The sequence below is a fragment of the Pelmatolapia mariae genome, linkage group LG9 (genome assembly GCF_036321145.2).
Source record: "Pelmatolapia mariae isolate MD_Pm_ZW linkage group LG9, Pm_UMD_F_2, whole genome shotgun sequence".
NCBI classification, from domain to species: Eukaryota; Metazoa; Chordata; class Actinopteri; order Cichliformes; family Cichlidae; genus Pelmatolapia; species Pelmatolapia mariae.
In genome coordinates, this window is record NC_086235.1 from 4419909 (window position 1) to 4447404 (window position 27496).

Below are 27496 nucleotides of genomic sequence, written 5' to 3' on the forward strand. Positions count from 1 at the left end.
GACGAACAACAACAGAGTCCTCTGAGAACTTTAATCTCTAACAGTTCTTTGATGCTTTATCCAAATTTTCTAAAAATGCTTTACCCTCTGCAGGCCAACACTGTATATATGAATGTGTTCTTTGCTTGATTAAATAAAGCATAAATAGACTCACTGCTCCACCTTGTGGTATAAATTTCTTTATAAATTATTGCATTGAAATGCAGTCAAAGCCAATTCAGATTCAAACAGAACTTTAAAAAATAAAATAGAAATAAAGACTTCAAAAACAATGAAAATATGAAACTAGATAAATATATTCTTTAAACATGAAATTTGAACTTTTGCTGTAATAGTAACTGGATATAAAAGATATTTCTATAGATTTATATTACAAGTACTACTACTAAACACTACTGTTTCCTGAAGGAAAATTTGAAATATTTGAATGTAACAGGGATAACATTTTAGAGCAATAAAATTTCCCACGCGTGGGACTAATAAAGGTTATCTTATTAAGAAAAATTAAAAGAAAGAAAATTGATGTGCATATCTATACTAACAACATGCCAAATTAAACATTCAGGATTATTCACTGCAGGTCCAGAAATCAGAGCTACCTCATCAGATCCAAGTCTGACATCAGCTGACACTCTTTACAGGAGAGTCCATCTGAACTCTGTGGAGCCTGATCTCAAGGTTTTTAAGTCTGACCCTGAAACCAGAAGAGGATCTTTCTGTCTCTGCAGATTCATTGTGATCCAGTGATGGGAATGATTTCATGATCACGCTGATGGTTGCACAGAGCAGACAATGAAGTGAATGTTTTTGCACATTGGTAACAGTGAAACAGTTTATTTACAGCATGGGACCGTTTGTGTTCGGAGTATGTAGTGAGATTCTTAAAACTCTTGTCACACTGGTCACAGCTGAAGTTCCCTTCAATGTGTCTATTTTCATGTTTGTTACGAGTCCCTGGTTGTGAAAAGCTTCTGTCACAGTGTTTACACTTGTATGGTTTCTCTCTTGTGTGGACTCGTTTATGACTTTTAACCTCACCTGCAGTGGTGAAGGATGACCCACACTGGTCACAAATGTGCTTTTTAACCCCACTGTGGAATAGTTCGTGTTTTTTTAAATCACCTAATGTAGGGAAGCCTTTCCCACATTCTTTGCAGTAGTTCATTTTGTCTCCAGTGTGTGTACGTTGATGTATTTTTAGGTTTCGTTGGTGAACAAAAGTATTTCCACAAAGGTCACAACGAAAGTCTTTCCCACCTCCACAGTGATGACAGGGTTGAGAACTGGATCCATCTGTGTCGCTCTGCTTCTAAACAAAGACACAAAGACAGTGTAAGTCAGTCCTTCAACATTTTAATCCTGAACGTCGCCTGAAATAAACAGCAGCTCTGCAAACGTCCAATTACATTTCTTCTGTTTATATTATAACACTCAGCTTAGTGGGCTACAATAAATGTCTTTGATGTAGAGGAACAGCAACAAGCACTGGAACCCTGGCTGCAAATAGACTCTCACCATACTTTGAGGACATGTAAATAAAACTTACAGACTATTAAAAGTAAGCAGATTTTTTTTTTTTTTTTTGGGGGGGGGGGCTGATTGGTTTTAGTTAGATGACCCTCCTGTTGTTCAGTTAGTGAATACATGTCAAATTTACTGGTAAATAAATAAAGTATATATATATATATATATATATATATATATATATATATATATATATACACACACATACATACACACACATATATATATATACACATAACACCCATCTCGCCCCTGCGGGCGGTTTATCCTTCAAGCTCGGGTCCTCTACCAGAGGCCTGGGAGCTTGAGGGTCCTGCGCAGTATCTTAGCTGTTCCCAGGACTGCGCTCTTCTGGACAGAGATCTCCGATGTTGTTCCCGGGATCTGCTGGAGCCACTCGCCTAGCTTGGGAGTCACCGCACCTAGTGCTCCGATTACCACGGGGACCACCGTTACCTTCACCCTCCACATCCTCTCGAGCTCTTCTCTGAGCCCTTGGTATTTCTCCAGCTTCTCTTGTTCCTTCTTTCTGATGTTGCTGTCATTTGGAACCGCTACATCAATCACTACGGCCGTCTTCTTCTGTTTGTCTACCACCACTATGTCCAGTTGGTTAGCCACCACCATTTTGTCCGTCTGTATCTGGAAGTCCCACAGGATCTTAGCTCGGTCATTCTCCATCACCCTTGGGGGCGTCTCCCATTTTGACCTCGGGACTTCCAGGTTATACTCGGCACAGATGTTCCTGTACACTATGCCGGCCACTTGGTTATGGCGTTCCATGTATGCCTTGCCTGCTAGCATCTTGCACCCTGCTGTTATGTGCTGGATTGTTTCTGGGGCATCTTTACACAGCCTGCACCTGGGGTCTTGCCTGGTGTGATAGACCCCAGCCTCTATGGATCTTGTACTCAGAGCTTGTTCTTGTGCTGCCATGATTAGTGCCTCTGTGCTGTCTTTCAGTCCAGCTTTGTCCAGCCACTGGTAGGATTTCTGGATATCAGCCACCTCCTCTATCTGCCGGTGGTACATACCGTGCAGGGCCCTGTCCTTCCATGATGGTTCCTCGCCTTCCTCCTCTTTCTTGGGTTTCTGCTGCCTGAGGTATTCACTGAGCACACTGTCAGTTGGGGCCATCTTCGTGATGTATTCGTGGATGTTTCTTGTCTCATCCTGGACTGTGGTGCTGACACTCACCAGTCCCCGGCCCCCTTCCTTCCGCTTAGCGTACAGCCTCAGGGTGCTGGACTTGGGGTGAAACCCTCCATGCATGGTCAGGAGCTTTCTTGTCTTTATGTCAGTGGCTTCTATCTCCTCCTTTGGCCAGCCTATTACCCCAGCAGGGTACCTGATCACGGGCAGGGCGTAGGTGTTGATGGCCCGGATCTTGTTCTTACCGTTCAGCTGACTCCTCAGGACTTGCCTGACCCTCTGCAGGTACTTGGTGGTTGCAGCTTTCCTAGCGGCCTCTTCATGGTCATATATATATATATATATATATATATATATATATACATATACACACACACACACACATATATATATATATGTGTATACGTATATATATGTGTATATATATATATGTATATTTACTTTATGCATACACATATACATACACACGTGTGTATGTCCAAGCTAAGTTATCATAATTGTAATCTTTTTTTTCAGAGTCAAAATTGAATCAAATTAAATCCTGGCCGACCTAATTGCTCTTAGGATTGCAGAAGCTTCTCGGATGGCATTTCTCCTGCGGTGTTGCTATCAGTGTGTGAAGAGGGTTGCATTGACAATCCAACACAATGGGCAGCACATTGAACACATTTTATAAGTGGTCAGAAACTTGTAAATAACTCATGAAAGAATAAAGTTACGTTGAAACCAAGCACACCATTGTTTTTCTTGTGACATTACCAATAAGTTTGATGTGTCACATGGCAACTGTAAATCTTCAAATATGGATACAAAGTTACAGTAATCATTGTTTTTAGTTTGATGACTTATTATGTTCTTTACTGATGTTTTCAAAATTCTAGCAGATGCCATTCAGTCCAGTGGAATTACTAACATGCGAACATAATTTAATGAGCAGAGTTGATCCAAACAGTCAGTCTTAAATAAGAAGATAACAATATAAATACATACCTCACAGTAACTGCACTTGTAGAGTTTCTTTCTGGTGTGGATCTCTTGGTGTTTTTTCAGGTAACGTGGAGCTTTAAAAGTCTTCTCACACAGGTCACATTTGTAAGGTCTCTCCTCAGTGTGGGTAAACATGTGGTCTTGTAAGTGTGCATTTGTTGTAAACAGTTTGCCACACTGAACACAGCAGCAAACATCACGTCCAGTGTGAATCCGTAGGTGTTTATTTCGGCTCTCTACACGACTGAAAGTTTTTCCACAAATGTCACAGCTGTACGGCTTAATTCCAGAGTGGATAACTTGATGACACTGTAACTGGCCACTGTGAGTAAAAGATTTTCCACACAAGTCACAGGTGTACGCTTTAACTCCACTGTGGCTCAGTTGGTGTCTTTTTAAGCTTCCAGTCTGGGTAAAAGATTTTCCACACAAGTCACAGTTGTACGCTTTAACTCCACTGTGGATGACTTGGTGTGTTTTCAGGCTTCCAGCACGTGGAAAAGATTTTCCACACTCATCACAGGTGTACGGTTTAAATCCACTGTGGATGAGTTGGTGTGTTTTTAAGTTTCCAGGATCAGTAAAAGATCTTCCACACAACTCACAGTTGTATGCTTTAACTTCACTGTGGATGAGTTGGTGTGTTTTTAAGTGTTCAGAACAAGTAAAATCCTTCCCACACTCATCACAGCTGTATTTTTTCTGTCCCTTTCTTCTGTGAGGTTTGTCGGCCTCCTGAGAGCGCTGACTTCTCGCTCCATGTTGGTCCTGCAGTGACAGAGATACAAACAGAGGCAGTGAGTGAAAAGTGAACAAACTGAAACTCCATTAGTGGAATCAAAGAGTCAACAAACACATTGTAGGTGTGTTACCACTAGAGCAGGGCGATATGACCAAAAATATTTATCACGATATACTTTTTAAAATTTGCGATAACGATATAACTGACGATATAATTAACACTAGACAAAATACTTTACAACTCCACAACTTTATTCATGCAAAAAAAAAAAAAAGTCAATGTATTTTTACTTAAACAAGCAGCTGTTTTTTGCATTAAAGTTATATAAAAATGTAACCGTGCAAATGCAAATTCCTTGCTGACAGTTTAACCAAAAAGCATTTCCAGTGGAAACTGGCCGACATATCCTCAGCATAACCATGTATAAAACTTAAAAAGAGCTTATACACACACAATGCGGTAATATTATGTTGAAGCACAGTACGTATCACTCCGCGAGGCTCCTGCCTACGATAGCCGTAATGCTCCGACAATCCATCAAGCGGTGTGGGTTCGTAGCTTAGCAAAGTCGTACTAAAACATTTCACAGATTTTCGAGCACCGTGTAGCACATAAAATCGTTTCGAGGTCAGTAAACACAACCAGAGTTCATACATAAGGCACACGGGATTATAAGGGGCACTGTCGATTTTCAGAAAAATCAAAGGATTGATTTTAAGTGTGCCGTATTTTCCAAAAAACACGGTAATAACGACGGCCCGCTAGCATGCTCTACCAAAAATATTGCTTTGTTGTGTATCTGACAGACGAAAGCTAAACCAGTTCCACACCACTGAAGTTGCAGCATTTTTACAAACCAATTCTGGTTCATCCGTTTCATTCACCAATCCACTTTCGCCCTTCTCATTCTCTGCCACCGCCATGTGCGTATGAAAACAAAGGCACTGCGCATGAGCGTTTTACCCATATTCTATCGCGATATTTCATTTTCTTATCGTTGCCCAACATTATACCGGTATTACCGTGAACGGTATGATATGACCCAGCCTTAGTTACCACCACCTTCTGGTGATATTATCACATTACAATGATGTGCTACAATGAGAGTTGTAACGTGCACACAGGTTCAATAGCAGAGATATTTTTGCTCACCTTTTGGGTTGAAGTCATTGTTTCCTCTGTAGTGGCTGAGCTGAGTCTAAATGGCTCGTCTCCTCCTGATGATCAGCTGGAACAGAAAATATATTTATATGTATTTCATCCTTGACAAAAAGAAGCTGAGATGGAAAGCTCAAATCCACTCAAACTAAATGTCTTTAGTCAGTGTGTCAGCCTCCAGTTAACAACAGTGGTGAAAAACTGCACTAATGAACCTCCACTGACTGAGTAACTGCAGTTCGGTGCTTCATTTGAACCTCATAGATTTTATTAAACAAACTGGATAAAAAACTTTTCAAAACAGAAGGTGTGCTGATAGTAAGAGGGTCATCATCTCACTCTCCATCAGGATTCTCAGACCATGTCATTGTTCACTTGATCCCTGCAAACAGGCACAAACTCCGGGCAACACTACAATACTACAATACTGTGTATGTAGTAGCAGACCTGACACAAGGGTTACTTAGCTGCCCAGCAGCTTGGGTTAGTGGACAGAGTAGAAGCAGTGTCACTTACTTCAGCTGAGGCGGTAAAGCAGCAGTTTCTGAAACTATTTAGCTGTTTAGGACAAATGGAGGGGGAATACAAAATTGAGCTTAAAGCAGATGCCAAGCCATTTACCTGTCAACCCCAAGACGGGTCCCACTTCCCTATTGCCTAAAGTCAAAAAGGAGCTAGCTTGTATGGAAGAGTTAGGGGTAATCTCCAGAGTAGAGCAGTCTACTGACTGCTGCGCAGGAACCTTTCCAGTACCCAAACCAAACAGAGAAGAAGTGCGTGTGTGTAGTGACTTGACCAAACGGAACAATTCTGTGAAAAGAGAAAGACAGATGTTGCAAACAGTATTGCACACCCTAGGACAGCTAGAGGGCGCTAAGTTGTTCTCAAAACTCAATGCTAACTCAGAATTGTGGAAAATACCTTTGTCCAAGCAGTAGAGCTGCACGATTTTGCATAAAATGAGAATGACGATTTTTTTGCTTAGGATTGAGATCACGATTCTCTCACGATTTTCTTTTCCAATATAAATATTTATTGCACTTATTAACTGCACATCAACTTCGTAACAGTTGAAACTGCACATAAAAACAATAAATAAACATAAAAACAATAAATGCCTCACATTTTGTGGTTGCCGCAAAATGTTGTACTGCTTGAAATTCCTCCTCCACCGTTGCTCGACACTGTGTGTATAGAGCAGGTAGTGCAACAATAGAAAAATAGTTGCGGGACGGCACTGTGTAGCGTTTGTCTAGGGTGTTGATCATTTTCCTAAATCCCTCGTTTTGCACAGTGTTGATATATCTTTGGTCAGGTGATAAGCAATAGCCGCCGTAATTTCTTTGTGCCTGCGGGAGTTCGAGGGGTATGGGGAAGCGCTGTATAAGGTTCCCGTTATTGATGTTTGGGTGGTTGACCGGGACGAATTTTCTGCTGTCACTTTCTCGTCATCCCTGACGTGTTCTCCGTTGTTTTTTCCCTGCCAATTTGAGCATCACGGCACAGCTTCTGTATCACGTGGTATAAGGCTCCGCCCTTGTCATTTGTTGAGCAGGAAGAGTGAGCGCTTGTTTTCATGCAGATTACGTCCCGGATCAAAATGCGGTACAATCGTCGTCTTTTTTTTTTTTTTTTTTTAAATCGTTGTCATTTGGAAATGAGATCGCACATAAGTATGAATCGAGATCGCGATTTTCTAACGATTAATCGTGCAGCCCTACCAAGCAGTCAGCTCTTTTCACAACCTTCATCACGCCATTCGGAAGGTATTGTTTCAATAGACTCTGTTTCAGCATATCTTCAGCTCCTGAGCGTTTTCAAAAACGACTGTCTCAGGTCTTGGAGGGGCTTTGACGAAGTTGTCTGCCAAATGGATGACATTTTGGTTTACGCTGACACACAGGCCCAGCACGACAAGAGACTAGTCGCAGTCCTTGTGTGGCTCACAAAAGCAGGTGTGATATTGAAAAGTGAGAAATGCGACTTTGCAAAAACCTTAATCGAGTTGCTTGGACAGATCATTGACAGTACAGGCGTCAAAGCAGACCCAGAAAAAGTGAACATAATCAGCAACATGGAGGCACCCACCGATGTAAGTGGAGCGAGACAATTCCTGAGAATGGTTAATCATCAAGACAATGTTTCCCCACCTAGCAGAAAAAGCACAGCTATTGAGAGAACTACTCAGTAGCAAAAACGTGCTGTTGGAGTGAGGCTCAACAAACAGTGTTTGACAGCATTAAGTCAGAACTGAGTACCTGGCACTCTACAGTCCCAAAGCACAAACAACAGTATCAGCCTTAAGCATCCTCCTATGAATTGGGAGCAGTGCTACTTCAGAAACAAGAGGATGACACAACCAAGGTAGTGACCTTCACTTCAAAAGCATCAACCCCCACACAACAAAGATATACTCAAATAGAGAAGGAAGCATTAGCCATTAGGGCTGCCACGATTAGTCGACTAGTCACGATTACTTCGACTATTAAATTTGCCGACGACTAATTTAATAGTCGACGCGTCGTTTGAAGCTTTGTAAGATCCTGAAAGACGCAGGAATAAGTAGTAGGATTTAAGAGTGTAATAACGGACTGAAACAGAAGATGGCAGCACTGCATCTACAAGGATCCCAGCAGCCGTTAAATGCCAAAGAAGAAGAAGGAGCAGTTTCCGGTATCGTAGCGTTACAGCGATGCGACAAAGGCTGTCCAAACTAGAAGACTTCTCCAAATGCGGTCGACAAATGCGTCCTTCATTTCCCCAGATCTGAAGGATGGGTCAGGTGTATTCTTCGTGACTAACCTATCCCAGAATTCATAGCGCGGCTCAGCCAATTCCAGTTTTCAACAATGGCGGCAGCTACTTAGTTTTAATATTACTTTTATTATTCTGTGTCACAAAATAAAGTTTTCAGATATTTTCAGGCGAGAATGTAGCTCTGTAAACTTCAAATATCTGCTCGATTTAACAAGACATCACATATTTGCAAAAGTGCTCCGACGTTTTCGGAGACGTCTGTTACCCACCAACTCGATAGTTAGCTGGCTCACTAGAGCCGGCGAGAACAGCGAACTACTGCCGGCAAATCGTTTTCAAACTCCCAGCGGTCTTTCGCTACTCAGGTTTAACATGATAAGTCACTTGGATACCTTAAAAATGTTACTGTTTGGTAAATCGGTTTGGCTGAGCTTAAAGTTATAGTTTTACACAGCTGAATAAACGTCAAACAGAAAACTGGTTAAACAGAAGTGTGAGATGGTAGAATTTACTCCAGTGTCCTGTTATATTTTAGATAGCAAGAAGCAGGCGGCTGAGTTTATTAAACTCCACAGAGGGAATCTGCAAATTTCATTAAAAGTTTAGTAAACTGTCATCTTGTCTTTATTTTTGGTTAGCACATACCTTAAACACTATAAGCTAATGATAGTTATATAAGAGCAGATGCATGCTGGTGCAATAAGCGGTTCATTTTCCGTCCAATGGATGCATGATGTGATTATCGCAAAAATAATCGGTGACTAGTTGACTATCAAAATAATCATTTTTGGCAGCCCTATTAGCCATAACCTGGGCGTGCGAGTGATTTTCTGGTTTTCTCATCAGCATCAAGTTTCATGTTGCGACAGATCACAAGCCTTTAGAACTACTTTTAGTCTCCAAGAACTTAGATGAACTACCGCCATGAGTACAAACACTGAGAATAAGATTAATGAGGTTCTCTTTCACCATGTCACATGTCCCAGGCATACACACAGCAACTGCAGATGTGCTGCCCAGAGCGCCAGAAAGAGCAGTTTCTAACAAGACATTAAGAGATAAAATGGACTTGTATGCTTGTTTCAGGCCTTCCTGAAACAAAGGTCAGACCACAACAAATAAGACAGCAGCAGGACAGAGATGAAACAATAAAACAGGTCCAACTCTACCGCAAAATCTTTTTGACTGGAGTAACAGCCAGTATTTGGTTGTAGTGGACTATTTCTCAAGCTACACAGAAATACCTGAGCTGGTGAGGTGTTTTGTGTTGTGGCCTGGCAATAAAGGGACTCACTATGTTAAGACAGAGCTGTCCTTGTCTCATTAATATTGCTGCTATTATAAAACCCAGATCTACAAAAACAATGTGTTCATCCACAGCAGCAGGACAATAAAGATTGTTGTGACCCTGATACTGCAGCAGATCGCTCTGATTTCCTGTTATCACTTCAAATAGAAATGAGACTGTAGAGGTTTGGAGCATGCACAAAAACAGCTGCAGGGACAATGAAAAGACTTTTCTGCTCCAACTTTCTGCCAGCAAACGCTCAAATTCTCCCAGCGTGCTGAGCTAATGATTTATGGCGTTATTTTTGTGCCACTATTCTGAGCGCACGTAAAAAAAACAATTGAGCGCACGTAAAATAAATTTGCAGGTGCAAGTGTTGCATTTTGAGGAGAAATTTATTTTGAGCGAAGAAAAGCTAAATTTGAGTGAACAAAATTCATTGCTGCGTGCAAAAAATGTATTTCAGTTAGGGCTGTTCGATATAACGATATATATCGGATGATGATATAAAAACATCTATCGTTTCATTTTACGCTCTCGTTTATTTCGTGGTGTCGCAAAATAAACTGTTTACGGCAATATTTTTTCATCGTTTTGATGGTCACTGTAATGGCTATATTAATTTCTTAAAGTTCTCTCTTTCTCTTATATTTAATATAACCACACTACGGACGGACAAGCGCCTGTTTTTATGCGTTGTCGTTAGCAACAACAACAGTAACAGCATCCCGTGTCCGCTTGTTTATGTTCCACACAAACCTTTCACAATAAAGCTCAAGATCCTGTTGAGACTTTTCAAAATAAACTGAATCACGTGAAAGAGCAGATTATTTACGGATGAGAAGTAAAAAAGAGACGCCAGGTGCTAAAAAATAAACCTTAGACTAAAACGTTAGAACAGGCTTTTCCCCGCAGCACGCCGTGTAATAAATACTCAAAAAGAAAACGGCGGCCGTTACAACTTCTGTCTAAAAATGTATCGTTTCATGCATCGGTTAAAACACTCGACTCCAGGTACACGGCGCGCAGCTGGAAACACTTCACGCAAGTCGAGCTGCCCGAGATTCACAGAATTTACAGAAAATGTTACATTTTTGTGATTTATATCGTTATCGGTGGGTAACAGGCATCTCCGAAAACATTAGAGCACTTATGTAAATATGTGATGTCTCGATAAGTCGAGCAGATATTTGAAGTTTACACAGCACCATTCTCGCATGAAAATATCTTAAAAGTTTATTTTGTGACCCAGAAAGAGTGATATTTCAAACTCCGCCACTCTGTGTTCCTCCGCCACTGCCTCGTTTGAGTTTTGGACGAAATGTATTCTGGGATATTGCATTTCGTCATTTCGAGCTGATTGGAAACCAAAACAGCCAATCAGATTCTTTTTGCATCCAAGTCTGTGATTGGCTGGTTTTGTGGCACAAATATAAAGGTGTACAGAAAGAGTTGAACCATTAGTCGTGTCCAAATTCATGGGCTGCATCCTCCTAAGACCGGGCCTTGGCAATCTAAGTGGGCCGGGTCCTCAGACGGTCGGGTAGGCCGGAAGTAAACGGCAGTGAAATTGGACGGTCCAGCCTTCTGATTAACGTCACCGCTGTCTCGGTGGAGTTTAATAAACTCGGCCGTCTGCTCCTTGCTATGTAAAATATAACAGGATACTGGCGTAAATTTTCGACCATCTCACACTTCTGTTTAATCAGTTTTCTGTTTGACGTTTAGTCAGCTGTATAAAAACCAAGGAGGAACCCACTCGGGGGATTAATAAAGTTTTATTTTATCTAATCTAATCTAATAACTTTAATCTCAGCCAAACCGATTTACTCACGAACAAACAAAACACTGAAAAAGCCCAACAATAACATTTTTAGGTTGTCTCAGGTACTTGTATACTACATTTAACCCGAGTAGCGAAAGTCCGCGGTGATCTGAAAATGATGTGCCGGGAGTTGTGCCGTTCTCGGCAGCTTCAGTGACCGTCGAGCTCCCGGCTAGCTATCGAGCTGGTGGGTAACAGACGTCTCCGAAAACATCGAAGCACTTTTCCAAATATGCGATATCTTGATAAACCGAGCAGATATTTGATGTTTACACAGCTACTTTCTCGCCTGAAAATATATTAAAAGTTTATTTTGTGACCCAGAAAAATTAATAAGAGTAATTTTAAAACGTAGTACCGGCTGCCATTACCGGAAACTAGAGTTTGGCTGGGCCGCGCTATGAATTCTGGGATATGGTGGGCAAAGAAGGATACATCAGACCCATCCTCAAATTCGGAGAAAATGAGGACCCATTTGTCGGCTGCATTCGGAGCAGCCTATGAATTTGGACAGCCTTCGGCGCGTCGCTGTGACGTAATCGGTCTACAAATGCGGCCTCAGGAGGATGCAGCCCATGAATTTGGACACGACCATTGACTGTAGAAAACATGGACGACGCGACAGCTCCCCAAAAATGAAGCCAAAACGTCTCTATCGCCCCCTGGTGTCTGGCTGCAGTATAGGTCATAAACCCTTGCCTCCTCCATGTTAGCGGATGGGACTGGGGTCAGACTAAAATAAATTTATTCTCCTTAGATAATTTTTTTCCAAAGATTCTTTCTTTTGTTATCAATAGTTCTCATTATGCTGATTGATGTCCAAGGGGTCTCCTTTCCCATAAGTTTGATTCTAATTCCTACCGCGGTGATGTTAAATTGGGTTGAAACGTCATCATAACAGCTTTGACTGACAGCTGCAGTCACGGAGAAACTTGCGTATCTCTGTTCGGGAATAGCAGATAGAGCGTAGGCTCTGAGAGGAGGACCAGCGTTTACGCTACGAAAACACGACCGAGTGTTTTAACCTGACAGCCTGAGGTGTTCTTCAGTAAACTGGACTACCCGACAGAAGGACCCGAGGCCCCGCTGCACTTTTTCGGTAAGTTAAACGTGTTTGTAAGCTACTCCGTAACTACCATCCTTAGCTAGCTCCTGAGACCTAGCTAGCTAAGATGAGCACTCGGCTGTCAGGGTTCGTTTAGCTATTCTGTGCAGGTGAATGAATTTACTAAAGAAATCAAGAGAAACGCCCCGGGCTGCTCAGTCACTAATTACTGTTACTGTACTTTTATTACAAGTATTATACTGTAAAAGCAACAGGCTGCACTCTGCTTCAGCTCCTGTGCAGAACTGAATATCAAATATATGCAAACAACAGCATGTTTTCAGTCTCTTGCCACATCTGTAAAGACAGTAACAATTTTTTTAAAAGCTTGTACTTCAGTAACTGCTCATTAATCAGGAACTATGGATTAAAGTACTGCAGTGTACTGTAATACTGAAAAAATGTAAGAGAAGAACTTCAGATCCTGAGTGTGTGAGGACAGAAGAATCAGCTTCATTTCAATTTTGAGGGATAAAATTTATATTTGAGTTTGATGGTTCTGTTCTGTTTGTGATTACAGGAGCTGCCCTCAGATTCAGACCTCAGCACCACCCAGTGACAGCAGACAGATCATCCAACATGTTCACATGTTAACTGCAAAATGAACTGATGAAAACAGTACAAAGGTTAAAGTACCACACGTGCTGTAGTGAAAGCTGCAGCTTTATTGATAAAGTTAAAGACAAAAAAACAAAAGGATTAATCACTCATGTAACTGTGTCACTATATATCAGCATTAACAGGACCTCAGTTTGGTGTTTCACAAAGCTGCTGATCTCAGACCTGCACAGCTTCCGTTTTAAACACTTGATGTACTCAGCTGCATGAAGAGCACATGAGATTTTCTCTGACACAATTAAATAAAACCTGATGAAGGTCAAAGGTCGTCACTTGTATGTTGAACTACAAACTTGTCATCTGGAATTTTTTCACAGTTTTATTTACACATAGTGTGTTATTTACCATAAAGTGATTCAGAGTTATTCATACCAGAGTAACCAGAGAGGATCACATATTTTTAAATATATAACTTTCTACAGGACTGAATATAATATCTTTATGTAAAAGTCCGGAGCCTCTGGGGAGTATCCGAGTATTTATAACATTACACAAACCAAAGGTCTCCATCACAGTGTTCATGAAATGCTGGGTTTATCCATCTCCTGGGGCGGGCCTACGGAGGAGTGCTGAAGATTTCCCTGTGAGGGAGCTGCTGGTGAAGATCATGAGTCCTGCTTGATCAATGTGATGAGCTTCAGTCTTCCTGTTGTTTCTTAAATGATGCCTCTCTCAGTGGGTCAACAGAACATCTGGCACAGGACAGCTGTGATGAAAGAAAGGGAAGAAGTTTCTCCAAACCTCTGGACCCAGGAAACCCAGCTTGGTCCTGATGGTCTCCCTCACTAGTTTCTCTCCAGGGTGAATGTAGCTGTTGATATAATATGGACTCTATTATTAAATGAAAAGAACAAATTAGACTACACTACTGAAACGTTCTGCTGCTGTTTTTAAAGTCTCCATGTTACCAGGCTGTAGAGGGCTCTGAAGATTTAAACAGTTTTAGATCCATTACACTCACAGTCTTATGTTAAAATCTCAAAGGACAGCATTATATTTTTGATATTAACAGTAACTCTGGGCCTCTGTAGAGTGTGCAGCTGATCTCATCGCTGTCTAAAAATGGATTTAAAAAAAAACCTAAGTGTTGAAGACTATTAAGAGTAGCAGGTGTGTAGCATCGCTAACTAGCTAGCAACAAGCCTCCAACACAGTGCGTATGCTAGCGGCTAATCTAACTAATGAATTAACAACAGAGTGATTTTAGATGTTTTAGAACTATAAGATGATAAGCTGTGTGTCTTTTTTATAACAGTGACATGGTTGTATTTACCTTAATTAAACGAGTCGTCATTCGCGGTAAACCAGCAAAAAACTCGAGCAGCCGGGCTACGTAAAAAGTGTAGGGGGGCGTGTTTGCGGTCACGTCCAGTGGGTGTGTGGGCGGGAGCGTTACACAGTCGCTCCACCTCAAGTCACTACTGCGCAGACTCTGGCTCCAAATTTGCAAGATGGCAGCCTCCACAGGCGGGATATTTTGGCTTCATTTTTGCACAATGGTAGGAGGCGGGGTTGCGTCGTCCATGTTTTCTACAGTCAATGGGCGTTTCTCAATATGCGTACTTGTGCGTACTTGCGTTCTCGTGTACTCGTGATACGTCATCAGTCGGAGACCAAGTACTGTTCCAGTTCGAAGTACGCATCAAGCCGAGAACGCGAAAAAGTCCCGGATGTGTTCTCGCTCCGCCCGTTTTATCGAGCATGCATCGGTGTGGACTTGGTACAGCTAAATATCCCAGAATGCATTTCGTCCAGAACAGCGGACTCCCGGCACATCGTTTTCAACCCCCCCCCGCCCGCGGTCTTTTCGCTACTCAGGTTAAAGAAACCCCAGCAGCTGTCTATAGTATTAAATGTCCACTAAAATAAAAATAAAAGCGTTCCAACATCTCACCTGCTTGTTTTTATTAAGGTATGTACACGTATGTACATGTACACTATTTTTATTATTAGAGGTTTCACTACTGAGGTTAAAAATGATATATAAGTCACTTAGATCACTTCTAAATGTTAATGTTTGGTTTATTTCAGTGTTTTATTTGTTCCTGAGTAAACCGGTTTGGCTGTGATTAAAGTTAAGCTTCATAACATGTTACTCACAGTTAAATTAAGAGGGGACGGCAGCAGAAACTCCGGACCTGTGACATCATCATGTACGCAGGTGTTCCAATTGTACAAATCACGAGTCCGTGCTCGCGTTCTCGGCGAGTCCGTACTCCCGTGCGTTCTCGGCGAGAACGCGAGTACGTACTCGCGTACTTGAGAATTGAGAAACGGCCAATGAGTTGAACGCGCACGGGCAGAAATGTTGAGAGCGCAAGCAACACATTACGAGCGAGCGCAAATGCAAAAACTGAGCGAGAGGGGCTGCTATTGTGTGCAATGAATTTTTTTCACTCAAATTTAGCTTTTCTTCGCTCAAAATAAATTTCTCCCCAAAATGCAACATTTGCACCTGCAAATTTATTTTACGTGCGCTCAGAATAGTGGCACAAAAATAACGCCATAATAATTAGTTGGTGTTTTTCTCCAAACACTCTCTCACTCTTCTCTCAACGTGTTCACAATAAACTGTGAACAGACACCGAGGAGAGCAGCAGAAGACCTCATTCAGGAGCTAAACTCAACATGAACTGAACTCACAGTAAAGTTAGCTCGGTGCTTACCTTTAGATGAGCCCACAAACCGAGAGAAACTCCGTGATGAAGCTGGAACTCTTTCCAAACACAGCAAACAGATCAGGGAGCAGAGACCCACGTGGTTCACGCTGATCTCAGCTACGATCCAGGAGACGAGGGTGGGCAGATCGATGCAGATATCGATCCAAACGTTGGTAGTGGTATATGATCGATACTTTAGTTTGTTTCTCTCCTCTAAGTTCACTGCTTTACACCCGTTTCATGACAAAACAGCTTTCTCTGCTCGACTCCTCTCCCGCACACACACTTTGCTCCGCCCTCTTCTTCTTCTTCTTCTTCTTTGTGTTTAACGGCGGTTGGCAACCAACGTAAAGGAGCATTACCGCCTCCTACTGTTCCGGAGTATGGGTCAGACAGTGAGCTTACAATCTGTATCCAAATCAAACAAACAAACAAAAAAAACCAAACAAACAAAAAAACAAACAAAAAAAACACCTTACACTCTTTCATAAACACCTATAGCCTTCAAAAACCCTACCAATTCCCTCACCTGTGCCCTACTACCCTCCAACACACTCTTCAGATTAAATTCCCTGATTCCCCGCTCCTTCAATCTATTCTGCAGAACTTTCCTCTCCACATCATAACCCTTGCACCGCAGTATTACATGTTCTACCGTCTCCTCCTCCTCCTGGCACACTCCACAAAGCCCCGTCTCATGTTCTCCTATCATCTGCAGTGTTTTATTTAATGCACAATGTCCCAGTCTAAGCCTGGTAATGTTCAAGGTTCAAGGTTCTTTATTTGTCACATGTATAGTTATACAAGTATAACACACAGTGAAATGTATCCTGACACGCTCCTCGACATGTGCAAAAAAAAAAGGGGGGGGGGGGGGGGGTAGAGGAATAACATTATAAATATATATATATATAGTATATACATTGGGTGAATGTGCAGTAGTAGCAGCAAGCAGGTGAATAGACATCTGACTATTTTACAGAATGGACAATATAAACATATTTAAAGTTAAAGGAATTGAGTGTCTGGAGGAGAGTCTCAGTCAATTATAGATGATGTGAGAGGGCGGGTGTGTGTGTGTGTGTGTGTGTGTGTGTGTGTGTGTGTGTGTGTGTGTGTGTGTGGGGGGGGGGGGGGGGGGGGGGGGGGTTGGTTTAGGGCCCGGATGGCTTGAGGATAGAAGCTCCTCTTGAGTCTCTCTGTCCTTGCCCGGATGATGCGGAACCTTCTACCAGATTGTAGAAGTTGGAACAGTTTGTTGCCAGGATGGGACGGGTCCTTCAGTATCTGCGTTGCTCTAGTCCGGCATCTCCTGGTGTAGGTGTCCTGAAGCGGGGGGAGAGCAATCCTGCAGCAGCGTTCTGCTGTACGGATCACTCTCTGGAGAGCTTTTTGGTCCTTCACACAGCTGTTTCCAAACCACGATGTCATGTTCTGTGTGAGGATGCTCTCCACAGCGCCTGTATAGAAGATCCTGAGGATCTTTGGAGAGACCCTGAACTTCCTCTGTTGTCGTAGGTGATACAGGCGCTGCCTAGCCTTTTTGGTCTGGGCCTGAATGTGGGCAGCCCATGTCAGGTCTGAGGAGATGTGGACGCCAAGATATTTAAAGGACTGCACCCTCTCTACTGGAGCTCCATTAATGATAATGGGCTTGTAGTCTCTGTGCTGACTCCTTCTGAAGTCCACCACCAGCTCCTTGGTCTTGCCGACGTTCAGCTGGAGGTGGTTGTCCTGGCACCATGATGCCAGATTCTTCACTTCGTCCATGTAGGGCGCCTCATCGCCGTTGGAGATGGCACCCAACATCACTGTGTCGTCAGCAAACTTCACAATGGTGTTGGAGCTGTGGGTGGCCACACAGTCTGAAGTGTAGAGGGAGTAGAGCAGTGGCGAGAGGACACACCCCTGTGGTGCTCCTGTGTTGATGGTGATGCTGTCGGAGACACACCTACCCACCCTCACCACCTGAGTTCTGCCAGTGAGGAAGTCCAACACCCACGCACACAGACGGCTGTTGAGTCCCAGATCCCTCAGCTTTGTGAACAGTCTGCTGGGCACTATTGTGTTAAACGCTGAACTGTAATCAACAAACAGCATTCTCACATAGTTACCCTGTTTCTTGTCCACGTGGCTGAGGGTGGTGTGCAGGACGTGGGCGATGGCGTCCTCAGTGGATCTGTTGGGTCGGTAGGCGAACTGGAGCGGATCTGTGGTGTCTGGGATGGAGGAGGAGATGATGTTCTTCAGCAGCCTCTCAAACACCTTCATTACTACCGAGGTCAGCGCAACTGGCCGGTAATCGTTCAGGGATGAGGGTTTGCTGTTCTTGGGCACCGGGATGATGGTGGATCTTTTGAAGCATGTGGGGACCACAGACTTCGCCAGGGACTCGTTGAAGATGTAAGTGAACACACCTGCTAGCTGGTCAGCACAGCAGCGCAGCAGACGGCCGGTGATGCCGTCTGGCCCCGTCGCTTTCCTTGTGTTCACTCTCCTCAATGCCGCTCGGACGTCATGCTCCGCGATGCTGGTCACCGGTCTCTCGCTGATGACGTCACTGTCCTCGGGAGTCAGGCGGTAGATGGCATTAGCCGCCTGGCTAACCTCGAAACGGGCGTAGAACTGGTTCAGCTCATTGGTGAATGCAGAGTCGGCATTGATCGGCGCAGTGTCCCTGGGTTTGTAGTCCGTAATGGTGCGTAGTCCGTGCCACATACTCCGTGTGTCGCCCTGGAGGAAGCGGGACTCCACACGCTCCCGGTACCGGCGTTTAGCATCTCTCACCACGCGCCGCACGCCATATGAGGCCGCTTTGTAGGCGCTCATATCGCCAGTGGCCAGACCCGCGTTGTAGGTGGCGGTCCTGGCGTTTACTGCAGCGCGGATCGATCTGTCCATCCGCGGTTTCTGGTTTGGGAATGTGGTGACTCTCGCAGTGGGGATAATCTCCTCCGCTAGCATATTGACGAAGCATACTGCTACTTCCGTAAACTCGTTGATGTCGACTGCGCATGCTCTGAACATGTCCCAGTCGACGTCGTCGAGTGCGTCCTGTAGCGTAGCTTCTGATTGGGCAGACCACCGTTTCACCTCCCTCGTGGTTACTTCTTCCCTCCGTATGTTTTGTTTATACTGGGGAATGAGGAAGATGGCGTTGTGGTCAGACTTCCCAAAAGCCGGGTGTGAGACAGCTTTGTAGCCCTGCTTGTATGGTGTGTAGCAGTGATCCAAAATTCGATCCCCCCTCGTTGGACACGAGACATGCTGGTAAAAGTTTGGCATGACTTGTCTGAGGTTCGCTTTATTAAAGTCTCCTGCTACAATGAGGGCTGCGCCCGGATCCTTGTTTTGAAGCGAACTCAGCACATCATGTAGTTCGGACAAAGCCATACCTGTGTCCGCTTGGGGTGGGATGTAGACCACCGTGGCGATGACCGAGGTGAACTCACGGGGCAGATAGAAAGGGCGGCACTTAATGCTCAGGAATTCCAGATGTGGCCAGCAGCTGCTGGAAAGAGTAGAAATGCTCCTGGCATCACACCACTTTCTGTTTACCATGAAGCACACTCCTCTACCTTTGGTTTTGTTCGACTCTGCCGTTCTGTCCGCGCGGAGCACAAAGAATGAATCCGACGGAGTTACGGCCTGGTCCGGCATGGTGGGGGTCAGCCATGTCTCCGTGAAGCACAGAATGTTGCAGTCCCTCATGTCACGTTGGAAGGAGACTCTTGCTCTTAGGTCATCGAGCTTGTTCTCCATGGATTGTACGTTGGCCAGTAGGATACTGGGCAGTGGTGCGCGATGCGCCTGCTGTCTCAGTCTGTTCCTAATGCCAGCGCGTTTCCCCCGGCGCTTCTTTGTTCTACGCCTCGGATGAGCGGCCCGTCCTTTGTTGTTCTCCGCGCCACGTAGAATCTCTGGCGGCCAGGATGGGTCAGGTTTAAAAGTGTCCAAGATTAGATGTGCAACCTTGTCACCGATGTTTACAAGTGATCTGCCGTCGTATACTATAAGACTAGAGGATTTTGGAATGTAAACCAGTGCAAAAAATAAGTAAAAAACAAGAAAAGTGGATAGTCGGAGCGGAGCGGTCAGGAAGGGGTCTGGACGTGGCCGCGCCATCTTGGTATTTATGACCACCTCTTCTCTCCTATTACCCCTATACAACCTACACCCTGCCACCTCCTTCTTAAAATGATACAAGTGCCTGCCCTTACTCCCTGAATCCCACCGCTCCTGCCACTCCTGAACAACCTGCCTCCAAACAATACCTTTTGCTTCAGATTTCCATCTCAGTCCTATTTTTAGTCAACGCTCCTTTTGCCAACCTATCCACCTTTTCATTTCCACTGATTCCTACATGAGCTGGCACCCAAAGAAAGTGAATATTGCCACCACAACACCTTATTCTGCTTATAGTCTCCAGAATAGTATACAGCATACCCTGCCTTGTCTTCGAACAAAATGATTGTAGACTTGAAAGAACAGCTGCTGAGTCAGAACATACTACCACCTGCCTGAGTTTTGAACACTCTATCCATTTCAATGCTACCAAAATTGCTACCATTTCAACCGTGTACACTGCCAGTCCATCCGAAGTGCGTCTGTTTATTTCAATATTTTTTGACGGAACTACTATTCCAAACCCTGTAATTCCAGTATCTGGACTTTTAGCACCATCCGTGAACACATGAATACACTCAGGGTATTCATTCGAGCTGTGAAAATGAAATGCTGAAACAAGATCGACTCTTCCTTTCAATTTCCTCTTCAGATCCAGCAAGTACCAGTCCACAGGAGGGGTCTCCAATAACCATGGAGGAACCACAGGGAACACAACTGCAGGACATATTTTAAGTTCATACACATGACACTCCTTAGCCCACTGATACCCCACCTTTCCAAAACGATCCTTCTGACTTCTTCCATACTCCCAGCAGTCCAAAAGTACCTCCTTTGTAGGATGTGCGTCACCATGACCACCAAGATGAACCCAGTAATTCACTGATACGTGCTTCCTCCAAAGATCCAGGGGCATTTCTCCCATCTCCACCTGTAGGGCACTGACTGGAGACGTTTTAAAAGCTCCACAGCACACTCTAAGGGCTTCCGATTGCAGAACATTCAAACGTCTCAACACAGAACGAGCTGCTGAACCATACGCCAGAAGACAGATCTAATTAATGCCTGGTAAAGTCTTTTCAAAGCAGAAGAGCTTGCTCCCCAACCCCTCCCAGCTACACACCTCATAACATTAACAACTTTTTTACAATTGGTTTCAATCCGGTCAATATGCTCCCTCCATGTCAGTCTTGAATCAAACACAACACCTAAGTACTTAAAAGAGCTCACTTTCCCAATTTCCTCGTCATACAGTTTCAATGTCAAAGTCTCACTCACTGTTCGTTTGGTAAAGAACATCATTTTTGTTTTTTCCACCGAAAACCTGAATCCCCAGTCAAATCCCCACTCAACCACCATATTCACAGCCTCCTGAACCCTGCCCACTAGGTGCTCAATATTTCTTCCTTTTTTCCATAACACACCATCATCAGCAAACAAAGACCTCCCAATACCCTCAGGAACATCAGAAAAAACATCATTGAGCATTATAACAAAAAGCAGGGGACTAATCACACTGCCCTGTGGCGTTCCATTCTCAACCGTGCACTGACTAGAAATTGTAGACCCAATTGGCACTTGGATCTTCCTACCAGATAAAAAGTCTTGGATCCAATTGAATGTCCTGCCACCAATACCCAACTTATGCAACTTGATTAAAAGCCCATCCCTCCACAACATATCATATGCCTTTTCTATGTCAAAAAACACTGCCAAAACAGATTCTTTATTGGCCTGCGCTTTCCTAACAACATTCTCAAGTCTAACAATAGCATCAGTTGTGTTCCGAGCTGTCCTGAAACCACTTTGGTAATTGGCTAAAGCCCCTTTTCTTTCCAGTTCAAAGGACAGTCTTGCCATTATCATACGTTCCATTAACTTGCACACACTTGATGTAAGAGCGATTGGTCTGTAGCTATCTGGTTTAGGCAAGGCAAGGCAAGGCAAGTTTATTTATATAGCACAATTCAACAACAAGGTGATTCAAAGTGCTTTACAGAGACATTAAAAACAAAAACAAATAAAAAGCATGATTTGAAATTGATTAATCAATCAATCAATCTTTATTTATAAAGCACTTTTCATACAAAAAATGTAGCACAAAGTGCTTTACATGGTTAAAAGCAGCCCACCCCACCCTCCCACTCACTCCCCACACTCTCATTAACATAAACCATCATAAATACACACATCCCCCCCCCCACCCACACACACACACACACACACACACACACACACACACAGACACGCACACTTAAAGAGTAAAATTGGGCTGGGTACGCATTAGCCAAGTGAGGAAACACTATCACAGGGAGCCGTTTGCACCGGGAGCCGGCACGCAGCAGGAGGGAGGCAAAGAAGCCCCCCAGCCAGGCTGAGAGGACCCACAGAGCCCAAGCGGCCACGGTCGATCACAGCCCCGGTGCAGAGAGCCCCCTCCGAGGAAACACTGGAGATATGACCTAATAAGAATATAAACAGGATAAAGAGATAAAATAAATAAGAATGGGATACAATATAAATATAAAGATAAATAGAGTAAGAAGACAAAAAATGAATAAGAATAAAATCAATAGAACTGCCAGGTAATATTCAGAGTATGTTTTTTTTGAAAGAAGGAAGTTATAATTTAAGGGGTTTTTGTAACTTCAAAACAGGGAAGGTACGAACTACAAGAAAAAGCTTTTGTGTTTCTGTTCATGGGGTGAAACTATGGAACAGTCTGAATATGGAATTAAAGCAATGTCCAAACATAAAACTGTTCAAAAAGAGTTATAAAAATATGATCTTCTCGAACTATAAAGAAAAGGAAAATATTGAAATTAAGTGAATGTCTCTATTTAAAAAAATAAATAAATAAAAAATTCATGATGTGATATTATAGTATAAAGTATATCAGAAATCTGTTCACTATTTCTATTACAAATTATATCAGTAAGGAAGCTGACTAAATATTAACTGATAATTTATGGCAACGGGGTGGGATTAAATAAGTGTTTACTTCTTCCCACTCCCTTTCAACATGTAAATTAATCAGAATGTTGGGTTTTTTTGTATGTATTTTGTATAGTATTTTTTTCTCTCTCTTATTTTCTTTTCTAAATGTACCTGTATATTGTTCACATGTTGAAATAAATTACTAATCAATCAATCAATCAATCAATAAATATTAGGTAAAACCTAAACTAATAGTATACCGGTAAATAGAATAACAGGATAGAATAAATAAGCATAAAATAAATAAACGTTAGGTGAAAGCTAAATTAAAAAGGTGGGTCTTGAGCCTGTTCTTAAAAACATGAACGTTCTCTGCGGCCCTGAGCTCCTCCGGCAGGCTGTTCCACAGTCGAGGACCATACCACTGAAAAGCTGCCTCTCCGTGAGTATGTGTCCTGACTTTAGGGACAATCAAAAGGCCAGTACCAGAGGACCTCAGGGTCCGTGAGGGTTCATATGGTAAAAGCAGATCTAAAAGATAAGAAGGCCCAAGACCATTAAGACATTTAAAAACCAATAAAAGAACTTTAAAATCGATCCTGAAACACACGGGGAGCCAATGCAGTGATTGTAAAACCGGTGTAATGTGGGCCCGCCCTCTGGTCTTCGTCAGCACACGAGCTGCAGAGTTTTGTAAAAGTTGTAAAGGTGAAATATTCTTTTTGGGGAGACCCGAGAGCAGGGCATTACAGTAATCAATGCGACTGGTAATAAAAGCATGCATCAGCATCTCCGTGTTGGCCCGAGAGAGAATAGGGCAGACTCTGGCTATATTTTTTAGATGATAAAATCCAGTTTTGGTTACGTGTTTAATATGTGGGATAAAACCAAGCTCAGAGTCAAGAATAACACCCAGGTCTTTCACTTGTAATGAAGGGCATAGTGAAAATGCCTGTAATTTAGATAGGAGTTTCTCTCTTTGAGCCTCAGGACCGATGATTAAAACTTCAGTTTTGTCCTGGTTAAGCTGTGAAAAGTTTTCTGCCATCCAAGATTTTATATCTAGAATACAGTTAAAAAGGGCATCCATTGGTCTGGTGTCATCAGGAGACACGGAGATGTACAGCTGAGTGTCATCAGCTGTGGAAGTTCACTCCATGCCTCCTGATGACACCGCCAAGAGGGAGCATATACAAATTAAAAAGTACAGGGCCTAAAACCGACCCTTGAGGCACACCACATGTCATTTTATGGATCTTAGAGGAGCATGGATCCATACTCACCATAAAAGTTCTGTCTGAGAGATAGGAAGTGAACCAGTTGTGTACAGCACCAGAGAGGCCCACCATGTGTTTCAGTCTGTTTAAAAGTATAGTGTGGTCTACTGTATCAAAGGCTGCGCTTAGATCCAGTAGCACCAGGACTGTGAGCTTTTGGGAGTCCCAGTTACATCTAAGATCATTTAAAACCTTTAGGAGAGCGGTCTCTGTGCTGTGGATCTGTTTATTATTCAAAAAATCATTAATCTGAGTAAAAACAAGTTTTTCTAAAATTTTACTTAAAAATGGTAAGTTGGATACAGGTCTGTAGTTATTAAAATCATTGCAATCCAAATTGCTGTTCTTCAGAAGGGGCCTCACCACCGCCGTTTTAAAGTCAGCAGGGAAGACACCCAACTGAAGAGAGCAATTCATCATGTATAAAAGCTCTGCTTCAAAAAAATCCATAAAGTGTTTTAAAAAGTGAAGAGGGGATTGGATCTAAAAGACATGTGGTGGGTCTCACTGTGGAGAAAACTTTCTTAAGGTTCTCAGCATTAACCAGGACAAAGCTGTCCAGTGTCTCCTCAGGTACAGTCGGGCCCTCAGATGTGTTTAAAATCAAATCACGAGAAGATAAAATATCACATCTGATGGTGTTGATTTTTCCCCTGAAGTGGTCTGCAAACTGCTCAGAGTGAGTCTGTGGGGCTTCTTTGGGAGCTGTTAAAATCAGGGTTAAATAAATGATCTATGGTGGAGAAGAGGACCTTGGGATTATTTTTGTTATTACTGATTATTTTGGCGAAGTATGAATTTCTTGAATTCCTTAGTGTATTATTGTAAATTTTAAGTTGCTCGCAAAGTATTTGATAGTTGATTTCATTTTTATTTTTCCTCCATCTCCTTTCTGCTGCCCTGCAATTTCTTTTGAGTTTTTTGACTTCTTCGTTTCTCCAGGGTGATACATGTTTTATGTTAATCTTTTTGGTGGTGAGTGGAGCAACGGAGTCGAGGCTTTTCTTCAGTTTGCTGTTAAAATGATTAAAAATAAAATCACAGGGTGCAGGTAAAATCACAGGGGGGCATTCGTCTAAAACCCTGGTAAAATTTGCAGCCACTTCAGAGGTTAGATAGCGCCTCCTCACAGTTCGCACCGAGGTCTCCCGCTGAATAAAACCGGTGATGTTAAAAAACACACAGTAGTGGTCAGAGACAGCCAAGTCAACAACAGAGGACACACTGGTGGACAGCCCATGGGTGATGACCAGGTCCAGAGTGTGTCCTCTGTTGTGAGTCGGCTGCATGACGTGCTGGGTAAAATCCATACAGTGAAGAATATTTAAGAATTCTTTTGATGTAGGGTCAGAAGGATTATCTATGTGCAGGTTAAAATCACCGGTTAGAATTATCATATTATATTTTGAATGTATGTTTGTTAAAAATTCTGAGAATTCCTTGATAAAAGCAGCACTGTCTTTAGGTGGTCTATAAATTGTGACAGATAAAACTGGAGGGCTGCTAAAAACAAAAGCGTGGAATTCGAAAGTGGTAAAATGATCAAATAAAATTTGTTTGGTGGTGAGTGTGTTATTGGTTAAAGATGCAGTCCCACCACCTCTCTTACCACTTCTAATAGAAAAGGAGAAATTAAAATTTGGTGGGGAGGCCTCAGTGAGAACAACTGGTGCATCCGAACCCAGCCATGTTTCAGTTAAAAATAAACAATCAAGTTTATTATCTAAAATTAAATCATTAATAATAAAAGACTTGTTCAACAGAGAGCGGACATTTAAAAGTGCCATACTAATTGAGACTGGTGGATTTTTGACAGTAGAGTTCAATGAATGTTGACATTTTTGAAGAGGCCGGAGGTTATTAATGTTTTTGGAGTTACTGGATTTATGATAATTCTGTTGCTCTCTGTTTGTGATTATGACGTGTATTGTGTTGACTCTGGGAGAGAGAGGTCCGAGTCCAGAGTTTTGTGTATTACTGTTAAAAGTGGAACAAATGTAGGAGCTGGGACCAGGGGGACATCAGTCAGTGGCGGACAGATCAGCGGGTAGTGTCGGTTTGGGGTAGTGACAGGGCGATGTACGCCAAATACCAAATTGGCAGACAGCAAACGGCATCCCCAGGCGTTGAGGTGGAGCCCGTCTGCCCCAAAAAGATGTCTCCTCTCCCAGAAGGCATCAAAATTGTTAATAAAACCGACACCGTGGGAGATACAGGCGGAGGAGAGCCAAGTGTTAAGGCTGAGCAGCCGGCTGAAATGGCCTATCCCTCTGCCGCAGGTGGGGGTGGGCCTGGAGATAAAAGCACTCACCTGCAACTGACCAAGGAGGCTGAAGAGTTAAGACAAACAAACAAACAAACAAACAAACAAACAAACAAACAAACAAAACAGTATATAAAATCAAAAATCAAAACAGTAGATAAAATCAGGACAGTAGATAAAATCAGTAGTTAAAATGTAAGTTTTGAAATTTAAGCTTAACAGTGTGGATTTGGTGTTTTATTCAAAAGCAGCTGAGAACAGGTGAGTCTTCAACCTGGATTTAAATAAACTGAGTGTTTCAGCTGATCTGAGGCTTTCTGGGAGTTTGTTCCAGATATATGGAGCATAAAAGCTGAATGCAGCTTCTCCGTGTCTGGTTCTGACTCTGGGAACTGATAAAAAACCGGATCCAGATGACCTGAGGGATCTGGAAGGTTCATACTGGGTCAGGAGGTCACTGATGTATTTTGGTCCTAAACCATTCAGAGCTTTATAGACCAGCATCAGAACTTTAAAGTCTATCCTCTGATGGACAGGCAGCCAGTGTAAAGACCTCAGAGCTGGACTGATGTGGTCCACTTTTTTGGTCTTAGTGAGGACCCGAGCAGCAGAGTTCTGAATGAGCTGTAGTTGTCTGACTGATTTTTTAGGTAGACCTGTAAAGATGCTGTTACAGTAATCAAGCCTGCTAAAGATGAATGCTTGGACTAGTTTTTCCAGGTCCTGTTGAGACAACAGATCTTTTATCCTTGAAATATTCTTGAGGTGATAGTAAGCTGATTTTGTTATTGTCTTAATGTGTTTTTCTAAGTTTAGGTCTGCATCCATCACTACACCCAAATTTCTCGCCTGGTTTGTGGTTTTTAGGTGTATAGATTGAAGTTCTCTGGTGACCTGTAATCCTTCTTCTTTGGCTCCAAAGACTATTACTTCAGTTTTGTTTTTGTTTAGCTGGAGAAAATTGTGGCACAACCAGTCATTAATTTCCTCAATTCATTTACCAAGAGCGTGTACAGGGCCTCGGTCTCCTGGTGACATTGTGATATATATTTGTGTGTCATCTGCATAGCTATGATAG

General features: G+C 42.9%; 1 long non-coding RNA gene across 1 annotated transcript; it reads right to left on the reverse strand.

Moving 5' to 3' along the window:
• Positions 1-439: 439 nt before the first annotated feature.
• On the reverse strand, positions 440-16105 carry LOC135932093 (uncharacterized). Its single transcript, XR_010573839.1, has 4 exons — positions 15823-16105; positions 5558-5633; positions 3667-4431; positions 440-1309 (listed from the first exon to the last, which is right to left on the reverse strand). It is a non-coding gene; the product is annotated as an uncharacterized LOC135932093 (long non-coding RNA).
• Between the last annotated feature and the right edge of the window lie 11391 nt (positions 16106-27496).